Source organism: Lepus europaeus, chromosome 8 (assembly GCF_033115175.1).
Source record: "Lepus europaeus isolate LE1 chromosome 8, mLepTim1.pri, whole genome shotgun sequence".
Taxonomy (NCBI): Eukaryota; Metazoa; Chordata; class Mammalia; order Lagomorpha; family Leporidae; genus Lepus; species Lepus europaeus.
Genome location: NC_084834.1, coordinates 18366495 through 18378243, shown reverse-complemented (window position 1 = coordinate 18378243; position 11749 = coordinate 18366495). Strand labels below are relative to the sequence as shown.

Here is an 11749-nt window from a genome sequence, read left to right as displayed (position 1 = left end):
AACATAAAGTTGGAGCGAAAGGGAGAAAAAATAATAAAAAGGAAAGAAAAAAGTTTGTTGGAACACTGGGACAGCATTAAAAGAGCAAATGTTTTGCTCTGGGGATCAAGAGCAACTTGAGACTCCCAAAGTGTTAAAAAACGTATTCAGGCAGGTGCTGTGGCTCACTTGGCTGATCCTCCACCTGCGGCGCCAGTTCTGTCCCAGTTGCTCCTCTTCCAGTCCAGCTTTCTGCTGTGGTCCGGAAGTGCAGTGGAGGATGGCCCAAGTGCTTGTGCCCTGCACCCCATGGGAGACCAGGAGAAGCACCTGGCTCCTGTCTTTGGATCGGCACAGTGCACGGGCCGTGGTGGACATTTGGGGGGGTGAACCAACGGAAGGAAGACTTTTCTCTCTCTCTCTCTAACTCTGCCTGTCAAAAAAAAAAGTATTCAAAGAGGCAGCAGGAAACTTTCCAAACACAGACATTCACAAACGTCCGGTTCAAGGTCCAATGTTGTCAGTCTGATCAACTCAAAGGAGTGGACCCCATGGCATATGACAATCCAGCTCCCACAGGTTAAAGAAAGAGGGGATTCTCAAAGCAGCAACAGAAGAGAAACAAAAAATAGATGCATAAGGGTGTTTGAACTCACCTGACAGCACTTTTCTGCAGAAATATTGTAACCAAGAAGCACGGGATGAAATATTCACAGTGCTGAAGAGAAAAACTTCCAACCAAAAACACTGTGCCCAGAAATGAGGGCCAGGTAAAGATGCTCCCAGACCAACGAATCTGATAAAAGCTGTCACACTAGACCATTCATAGGTATCTTTTGTGTGCTGGAAACAGTCATTTCCTTTGGATATACTCTTTGTCATATGGTAGATCTAGCTTTAGCTCTGTGAGGAATCTCCATGCTGTTTTCCACAATGGCTGTACTAATTTGCATCCCCACCAACACTGAATTAGGGTTCTCTTTCCTCCACATCGTTGCCAGTGTTTGTTATTTTGTGGCTTTTTGACAATAAAGCCAGCATCTTTGAAGTGCAAAAAAATTAATCTAACAAAATAATTTGCTGAAATAAAAATAAACTTCTCCATAAAATGTGCCTAACACATCGACAGAACATTCCGGTTAACAGCCACATCACACACAGTATCCTCAGCACCACAGGAAATACCCACAGAGCAAGTCTCAAATTTTTAAAAAATTAAAATCACATGTAATATCTTCTCTGATCACACTGTAATGAAACTAGAAATCAGTAACACGAAAAACTAAAAATATGTGGAAATTAATTGACTTACTCCTGAATAACAATGGATCAGTGAAGAAATAAATTTGGAGACTGGTGCTTTGATGCAGCAGATTAAGCCACCAATTGCAAGGCCCATATCCCACACTGGAGTCTGCCTCAAGTCTCAGTTCCCGCACGTCAGACCCCCCTTCTTGTTAATTTGCTGGAAAGGCAGTGGAAGATAGCCTAAGTACTTAGGCCCTGGCCACCCAAGTGGGAGACCTGGATGGAGTTCCTAGCTCCTGGCTTCAGCCTGGCCCAGTTCAGACTTTGTGGTCACTTGGGGGAGTGGATCAAATATCCTCCCCTCATCCTCCCACCTCCCCTCCTATTCTCCCTCCCTCCCTCTCTTTCTAGTAAATAAATCTTTTCTTAAAGTGAAGAAAAAATTTTAATCACCATCTTATTTCAGAATAGTTTTGGATTCACAAAACAAAAACTGTGAAGAAGTACGGAGTTCCCATACATCCCACACCCACCCAGCTTCACCTATTAGCATCTTGTATCAATATGATACATTTCCCTCACAATTAATAAGCAACAATCAGCTTCCCCTATTATTGACATCAAATATTAGTATGAATTGTCTGTCACAATTAACAAATCACACCCTGCTCCACTGTAGAAACATACCAAAACTTACAGCATACATCAAAAGCAGCACCAAGAGGGATGTTTACAGCAATTAATACCAACATCAAAAAATCAGAAAGATCTCAAATAAACTGTCATTGCCCCTCAAGGGATAAGGAGAGCAGACACAAACCAAACCCAAGATCAGCAGCACAGACATAACAAAGTTCAGAGCAGAAATCAAGGAGAGAATAGAAGTATAAAACATCACTGAAACAGGTGACTTTTCAAAAAAAAAAAAAAATCACCCACACTCAGCTAGCTTAAGAGAAAAGAGAGGACTCAAAAAAAAAAAAAAATCAGAGACAAAAGTTGACATTACAACTGACAGCACAGATAATAGTCATCAGTGATCATTGTGAACAGCCATACACCAGCAAATTTGATGGCCTAGAAGAAATGAAAAAATTACCAGACACACATACACCTTGCCAAGAATCGATGATGAAGACATAGGAAATGTGAACAGATCAATAACTAGTAATGATATTGAATCAGTGGTGAAAACAATCTGATAAAAACATAGGCCCAGACCCCATTGTTTCACTGCTGAATTCAGCCAAACATTTAAAGACCTAAGACAATGCTTCTTAAATCATACCCAAAAATTGAAGAGCAGAGAATTCTTTGAAACTCATTCTACAAGGCCAATATCATCCTGATATCAAAAGCACAGAAGGACACTAGAAAAGAAAACTACAGGCCAATGTTTTTGATGAACTTCGCTATGGTTTGGATATTCAGTTCCGTGGCTCTCAAAGGCGCATGTGGTACAAGACCAGCCCTATGTTGGCACTACTGGAGAGAAAAATAGGAAGAGGGCTTAGTAAGTGATACTGAGGTCACAGGGGTGGGCCTGCACAAGACAGTTCTGTGAGGGATGGTTATATAAGGTGGGAGGGAAACACACCCCCTGCTGCCCTGCATCCTGGCTCACCATGGAATCCTCCCTCTGCACATGATCCACCACTCTTCAATGCCAAACCAGGCCAGCATTGTAGCGTAAAGCCATCACCTGCAATGCTGGCATCCCATATGGGCCCCAGTTCAAGTCCCAGCTGCTCCACTTATGATCCAGTTCCCTGCTAATGCACCTGGGAAAAGCAGCAGCAGATGACTCAAGTGTTTGGAACCCCGTACCCATGTGGGAAACCCTGAAGAAGCTCTTGGCTCCTGACTTCAGCCTGGTCCAAAAATGGCTGTTGCATTCTCCTGGAGAGTAAACCATCAGATGGAAGATCCCTCTGCTTGTGTGTCTCTCCCTGTCCTTTTGTAACTGATTTTCAAATAAATAAATGTCTTTTTTTTAAAAAACAAAAAAGATGCCAAACCAATAAAGTCACCCAGTCTTAGACTATGAACCTCCAAAACTGTGATCCCAGAAAAACTTTATTCCAACTAGCTTCTCGCGGGTATTTTAGCTATAGAAAAAGGTGGGGAGAGTGAATAAGTGAATTAAGCCAGTCTCAAAGGGACAAATATCATATGTTCTCCCCGATCAGTAACAACTAACCAACCACAAAAAGGCAAACCTGTTGAAGTGAAAGGGACACTATGAGAAACAGTGACTTGATCAGCCCTTGTCCTGACTGTTGATGTACAATTTAATACTTTATCCTTTTTAGTATTTTTTTTTGTTCTAGTTAATACTACTGGTTGAACTCTGCAATTAACACACATTTATTCTTAAGTGTTGAAACTTAACTTAAAAGTGATTGCTGTGAAATATAAGAGTGGGAATAAGAGAGGGAGGAGATGTACAATTTGGGACATGCTCAATCGGACTTGCCCCAAATGGTGGAGTTAGAAATGTGCCAGGGGATTCCAATACAATCCCATCAAGGTGGCATGTACCAATGCGATCTCACTAGTCCAAGTGATCAATTTCAGTTCACAATTGATCACACTGATAGGTCTAAGAGTCAAAGGGATCACACAAACAAGTCTAGTGTCTGCTAATACTAACTGATAGAATCAAAAAAGGGAGATAAGGATCCAACATGGGAAGCGGGATACACAGAAGACTCATAGAATGGTAGATGTCCTAAACAGCACACTGGCCTCAGAATCAGCCCTTAAGGCATTTGGATCTGGCTGAAGAGCCCATGAGAGTATTGTAGCCATGGAAAGCCAAGATACCATGGAAAAAAAAAAAGACCTAAATGAAAGATCTCTGTGAGTGAGATCCCAGTGGAAAGAATGGGGCCATCAAAGAAGGAGGTACCTTTCTCCGAAGGGAGGAGAGAACTTCCACTTTGACTATGACCCTATCGGAATAAGATCAAAGTCAGCGAACTCTAAAGGCTTCCATCGCCCTGACAACTCATGACTAGAGCCTAGGGAGATTACTGACGCCATGAACAGGAGTGTCAAATTGTTAAGTCAGCAATAGGAGTCACTGTGTACTTACACCCCATGTGGGATCTGTCCTTAATGTGTTGTCTAATGTGAAGTGATGCTATAACTAGTACTGAAACAGTATTTTTATACTTTGTGTTTCTGTGTGGGTACAAACTGATGAAATCTTTACTTAATATATACTAAATTGATCTTCTGTATATAAAGATAATTGAAAATGAATCTTGATGTGAATGGAATGGGAGAGGGAGTGGGAGATGGGAGGGGTGCGGGTGGGAAGGAAGTTATGGGGAGGGAAAGCCATTGTAATCCATAAAGTGTACTTTGGAAAATTATATTTACTAAATAAAAATTTAAAAAAGAAAAAGAAAAAGGTGGGGGGGGGGGGTATGGAAACTTTGTACCAAGAGTGGAGACATTATATTAACTATACCTGAAGATGTGGAGGTAGTTTTGGAATCAGTTTTCTGAAAAAGGTTGGGAGAGTTTGGAGGAGCGTGCTAGATAGTTTGGAATGGTGTAAAAGAGCATTATGGTGATTCCTATAGGGAGTGAGGAGGAGCAGAATGCCGGCAGCCTCTGTGCTGGGCCCCTGCAGCACACAAACCCCACCCCTTCCTGTGTCGATCCACCATGGCTGCAAGCTCGGCACACCATTCCCCACCACATACCTGAGGCTCGCTTCCCATCAGGCACAAGACACCATGATGTTGTAGTCCCACGTGGAGACATTATGACACCTCTGAGTTTCCCAAAGAAAGGGACACAGAAATGAGTGGTAGTCAAACTCCACTGAATATTCCACTAAGGCACCAGTGACCACCCTGTGCAGCCAACCACAACTTGTGGGGGCAGCCGCATTCCTTCCTTGTTCATGGAGACAGGTTTCCCCCATTCAGACCTGAGTGTGTACTATCCTTTTTAATGAATGCAGCTGGGGTTGGCGCTGTGTCACAGTGGGTTAAGCCACTGATTACAGTGCCTGCATCCCATATGGGAGCCAGTTCAAGTCCCGTCTGCTCCTCTTCTACTCCAACTCCCTGCTAATGTACATGGGAAAGCAACAGAGGAAGGCCCAAATCCTGGGACCCCTGCACCCGCGTGGGAGACCTGAAAAAAGCTCTGGACTCCTGGGTTAGACCAGGCCCAGACCCAGCCATTACCGCAACTGGGGGTGAGGAGGGGGTGAACCAGTGGATGGAAGATTCTCTCTCTCTCTCTCTCTCTCTCTCTCTCTCTCTCTGTCTTTCTCTCTCTCTCTCTTCTCTCTCTGTAACCCTGACTTTCAAATGAATAAATAAATCTTTAATAAATAAATAGATAAATAAATCCTGCTTCCCCACCCCCTCTTATGTCTCCTCCGTGAACTCTTTCACACGTGGAACAGGCCCAGCTGGTGAGAATGATGTTGGGAATGTGGACAGTAGTGGCCATGCTGATGGGTCTTCAGATGGAAGTAAGGCTCCTATCAGGAACTGAAGTAAGGCCCCTCCTGCAACTCTATGGTAGAGAAACTGGGACATTGCATTGCCTGCAGCCTAAGTGATGGGACAGCCCAGAGGGAGGGAGCAAGAACTCACCTAGAAGTCAGCTGGCGAGTTTATTCCACATCCTCTCTCTGCACAGAAAGGCTTTTATTCCTCCCAACCCCTGGCCCATTTATTTTTTTTTCCTTCTCTTTTCTCCTACTGCTGCTTCCATGGGCCTTTGAAATGCTGTTTTCAACATTTGCACTTCCTCATTCTGCCCTGGTTCTAAGTCAGCGCCTAAGTGGCCAAGGCACCATGGGAGCTCAGCTGCCTCTGCTGAGCATGCCCAGGAAAGGAGGCAGGAGGCATGCCCCAGGGAAGAAGGAGGTGGATGTGCAAGCAGCCAAGCACCCCTGGGGTGCCTCACTTCTCTAGCACCAGGGCTCCCATCCCTACATGCCAGACCTAATGAAACACACAAAGGTTTCCCCGAAAGGTGGTCCTGCTTGTCTCCAGAGCTGCCACCACTACCCCCATACCATGTCCAAGCTCCCAAGTGAGCCTGTGACCCCACAATGAGTCTACGGCCATCCTTCCCTTTTCTCAGCTTCAGGGCCCTGGCATCTCCTCCAGAAAGGGCTGGGCCACTGCAGGCATCTGGAAGTTCCACAGCTGACCCCCAGGGCCAGCTCTGGAAGCAGAACAAGGGGCTAGGTTTCCCATTCCAGCTTCCAGAGGCCAGGGAGCAGGGAAAGGCAGGATCTGGCTTCCGGAGACAAGTCTAGGCATCTGATTTTCAGGTCTGGCTTCCAGATGACAGGGACAGGACCAGGCACCATGGTTCTGATTCCAGCCCAGGTATTCAGAGACTCAGATGTGGCTTCTCCCTCTCCAGAAGAGTTCTTCTACCTTGTTTTCCAGGCCCTTTCCTTTACTGTATTCTTGTTCTGTCGCTGTCCTTGTGTAATCTCTCTCTGTGTGTGTGTGTGTGTCTGTTTGTCTCTGTCTCTGTCTCTGTATCTCCCTGTCTCTGTCTCTCTCTCTCTCTCTGATTTAACTTGAGTGGTAACCTTTAGGAAGAGATAAATTGGGCTACAATGAGCTAAACATAGAGTGCTAAGCAGGCTGTCACATTGCCAAAGCATTAAAACCAATGCTAAAAGCCTCTCAGGACCAACCCCCTCACACTCCTCACAGAAGCCCCAAGGTTTGAAACAAACACCTGATCAGGCACAGAAACACTCAGGGTTTTGCATGACAGGACTCTCACAGAGCTGTGTCTTCCTTTTTTTCTTCACAAAGGGACTTTCTCAGCTAGGGGTAACTCTATGTCTTTCCCTTGGACTCCCCCCAGTGTGCCTACTCTGAATAGGGAAACTCTGAAGCTAGATGTCATAAGCACGAAGAAGCTTCTTTTCTCTTTTGCAACACTGTCTGGCTACAGCACAGAGAATAGAAAAACCTGACCACCAAATCAGACTCAACTTTCGCATTATCTTCCAACTCGACCTGTAGGAGGTAGCAAAGATGGTCAGAAATTCCTTACACGCAGGCCTTCATGACACTCGCAAAATCCCACACTGAGGGAGTCCTGCTCAGCTGAGCCCAGGGTGTGCTCAGGCTTCAGAAGAGGCTTGCCTCCAATGTCCCCCACCGTGCAAGAAGAAGATCTGGTTGGACCCCAATGAGACCAACGAAATCACCATTGCCAACTACAGTCAGCAGATCAGAAGCTGATCAAAGATGGGCTGATCATCTGCACACCCGTGGCTGTCCATTCCCTGGCTCTGTGCCAGAAAGCCACCTTGGCATGCGGGAGGGGCAGGCACATAGGCACAAGTAAGCCTAGGTCCAGCCAATGCGCGGATGCCAGAGCAGCAGATTTTTCTCCGGCTGCTCAGAGATACTGGGAATCTAAGAAGATTGATGGTCATCTGTATCACAGCCTAGCCCTAAAGTGAAGGGAAACGGGTTCAAGAACAAGCAGGCTCTCATGGAACACATCCACAAGCTGAGAGTTCACAAGGCTCACAAAGCAGCTCCTGGCTGACCAGGCTGAGACCTGTGGGTCTAAGACCAAGGAAGCCTGCGAGTGCCGTGAAGAGCACCCTCAGGCCAGGAAGGAGATCACCAAGACTCTGTCCACAGAGGAACGGAACAAGGATCTAAATCTAAGACCTGAAACCATCAGATTACTGGAGGAAAACTTAGAGGGAACACTGCAAGACACTGGCACAGGCAGACTTCTTGGATAAGACCCCAGAAGCACAGGCAATAATGGCAAAAATAGACAAATGGTTTTACATGGAGCTAAGAAGTTTCTGGACAACAAAGTGAAGAGCTGACTGATGGAATAGGAGAAAGAATTTGCAAACTACTCATCTGATGAAGGGTTAGCATCCTGGATATATAAGGAGGTCAAGAAACTCAACAACAACAAAATAAGCAACACAGTTAAGAAATGCACTAAGGATATGAACATGTATTTTTCAAAGGATGAAATACATGAAAAGATTTTCAGGATCACTAGCCATCCAGGAAATGCAATTAAAAACCACAATGAGGTTTCACCTTACCCCAGTTAGAATGGCTATTATCCAAAAATTAACAAATGCTATAATATAAACAACTTGGAAACCTCAGAGAGGTTAAATATTTTTAGACATATTTTTAAACTGTGATTTTTAAGCTAACATAATTTGCCTCAAAATATTATTAACTTTGTTCAACTGATTCCAGTTTATAACTCTAGCAAAAGTTTTATCTCAGCACAATTAATCTTCATCTTTCACATCCTATATAGAATCAGTGTTTCTTGAATACATACTTTTGAAATTTATGCAATATATTGCTTATAGTTAATATTTTACTTTTTTCAATTCAGAGAAAGAAAACATTACTTTTATTTGTAGGAAGCTAACTTGGTGTAGCACCTCCCTTTTTCCACTTTTGAGTCTTTCCTGTCCTCATAGCCAGAATGACTCCTCTTGACTTAGATTCCTTTGTTTATGGTAAAATTTAGTATATCTATAAACTTTTCTCCTTTTTTTTGCTTTCTAAGGAATTATGTAATGGTTTCTTACTAAATGGTCAATTAAATATTCATTAGAACAAATTCAAAGCTAGTGAAGTGTTGAGGGGGTATATATATATATATGTGTGTGTGTGTATATATATATATATATATATATATATATACACATATATATATATATCAGTAGACCAGGAGGCCTTTCCCAATAATTTAAGAAACAAATGTGAATACATCACAAAGCTGTAAAAACTATTGCTTTAAATACTACAGAAACTTCAGCACCCCTTTATGAAGACTATAACATTTACTTAAGAAACTTTGAGGCTTTCTGGTTTACATATTTTTGTAGTGTTTTCTTTGAAATGCGTAAGCTTTGATTTAAAGTTTACTTCAATATATTAATGATGTAGTCACAATATTTATTGAAAGGCAAAGTACAGTATTTTAATGTAGTACCTGCCATTTTTTCTACAAGCACATTCTTTGCATTTAACTGCCAGTGCCATTGTCAAACTTGTTTTTAAAATTGTTGTATATTTCTCACTAAACTAAGTGCTTAATTTTAAAGTATTATGTTGCCATCATATAGTGTATAAAAATGTGTAATTGACAATCCACTATAATTACTTATTTTTAAATAAAAGTGTAAGAATGCTTTCTGATTCAAGAAATTCTTATTGAGCTGTTTCCTTACCCTCTTTTCTGCTGTAGCATAAAAATTACCCTGAGTTTGAATAACTGCCGGTAGATGAACCACTTCTTAGTTTGCCAGTCTTTTTGCTTATATTAAAACAGCTTACAAATGTTTAGTTTTTGTATCTAATCTCTGATTATTAAAATGTTTATAAAGTTTATTTTTACCAAAGAAATGTGATTCATTATGATAAAGTATTGCAGAATAAACTTAGTTTTATAACAAAAAAATTAACAAATGCCAACAAGGATGTGACGAAAAAGTACCCTAATAGATTGTTGGTGGGAATGTAAATTAGCACAACCATTATGGAAGACAGTATGAAGATTCTATAGAAATCTGAAAATAGATCTACCATTTGACCCAGCCATCCTAGTCCTAGGAATTGAGTCAATGTTAATGAAATCAGCATATGAAAGAGTTATCTGTAACCCCATGTTATGGCAGCTCAACCCTAATAGCTAAGATTGGAATCAACCCAGATGTCCATCAACTGATGACTGGATAAAGAAATTGTGGTTTCGTTCAAGAGCCTCAGATGGTCACTGACATCATACGTAAGAGTGCTAATTGTTAAATTAACAACATGACTCACTGTGCACTAACTCCCCATTCAGGACCTCTGTCCCCAATGAGTTGTACTGAGAGTTAAAACCAGTTCTCAAACAGTTTGTGTGTGTGTGTGTGCAAATTGTTGAAATTTTTACTTAGGATAGAGTTGGTCTTCTGTGTTCAAAGTTAATTGAAAATGAATCTTAATGGATAATGAGGCTGGCAAGGGGTGAGGGAAGAGGAGGAGAGGTGGGAGGGTGTGTGGGAGGGTGGGTATGGTAGGAAGAATCACTATATTCCTAAAGTTGTACTTATGAAATTTGTATTCCTTAAAAATAAATTAAAAAGAAAGAAGAAAGAAAGAAAGAAAGAAAGAAAGGAAGGAAGGAAGGAAGGAAGGAAGGAAGGAAGGAAGGAAGGAAGGAAAGAAAGGAGGGAGGGAGGGAGGGAGGGAAGGAAGGAAGGAAATGTGGTTTATATACACAATGGAATACTACACAGCCATAAAAAATAATGAAATCTTGTTTCTCAAAAGCAAAATGGATGAAATTGCAGACCATTATTCTTAATGTAAAAAGTTAGTCCCCAAAAGAAATATATCATATGTTTTATCTGATTTGTGTTAACTAATATACAGAGTTAAAAAAAAGTAATGTATATGAGCAAAATTGACATTTTGAGATTTCACTATTGTAAAGCCCTGGTCTATATTCTTCAGGAACAATGGTTTTCTACTTACTACTTGTTCAATTCTGTTATTATAAAAAGGATTGAACTTGTGGTTATAAAGTAAATTGAAAATATTTCATTGTAAAAATTAAAAAGAGGGGGGCCAGCGCTGTGGTGCAGTGGGTTAATGCCCTGGCCTGAAGTGCTGGCATCCCGTATGGGCGCCGGTTCTAGTCCTGGCTGCTCCTCTTCCAGTCCAGCTCTCTGCTATGGCCTAGGAAAGCAGTGGAGGATGGCCCAAGTCCTTGGGCCCTGCACCCGCCTGGAGGAGGCTCCTGGCTCCTGGCTTCAGATGGGCACAGCTCTGGCCATTGCGGCCATCTGGAGAGTGAACCATCAGACAGAAGACCTCTCTCTCTCTCTCTCTCTCTCTCTCTCTGCCTCTCCTCTCTCTCTCTCTGTGTGTATAACTCTGACTTTCAAATAAATAAATACATCTTTTAAAAAATTAAAAAGAGGGGTCAGCGCTGTGGTACAAAAGGTTAATCGTCCACCTGCAGCACTGGCAACCCATACGGGTCATGCTTCTAGTCCCAGCTGCTCCTCTTCTGATCCAGCTCTCTGTTATGGCCTGGGAAAGCAGTGGGAAAATGGCCCCAGTCTTTGGGCCCCTGAACCTATGTGGGAGACCCAGAGGAGGCTCCTGGCTCCTGGCTTCAGATCAGCCCAGATCCGGCCATTGCGGCCATTTAGGGAGTGAACCAGCAGATGGAAGACATTTTTCTCTGTCTCTCCCTCTCCCTGTCTATAACTCCACCTCTCAAATAAATAAGCACAATCTTTTTTAAAAAATTAAAAGGGAAATAAGAAAGTAAGTAGTAGGAAGGTAGAAATGAAGGAGGGAGGAGGGGTAGGTTGGGAAGTATCATTACATTTTTAAAACTGCATGCTTGAAACATGTAAAATTTGTTACCTTTATATAAATTTTAAAAATTATAAAAAAGAATTAATTAAAAATTAAATATTAGACCAAAACCTATGAAACTACTAGAATAAAGG

General features: G+C 42.3%; 1 pseudogene; it reads left to right on the top strand.

Annotated features, from left to right (window-relative positions):
* The first annotated feature begins 6578 nt into the window (after window positions 1-6578).
* Window positions 6579-11749, top strand: part of LOC133765224 (large ribosomal subunit protein eL19-like) — a 36348-nt pseudogene continuing 31177 nt past the window's right edge.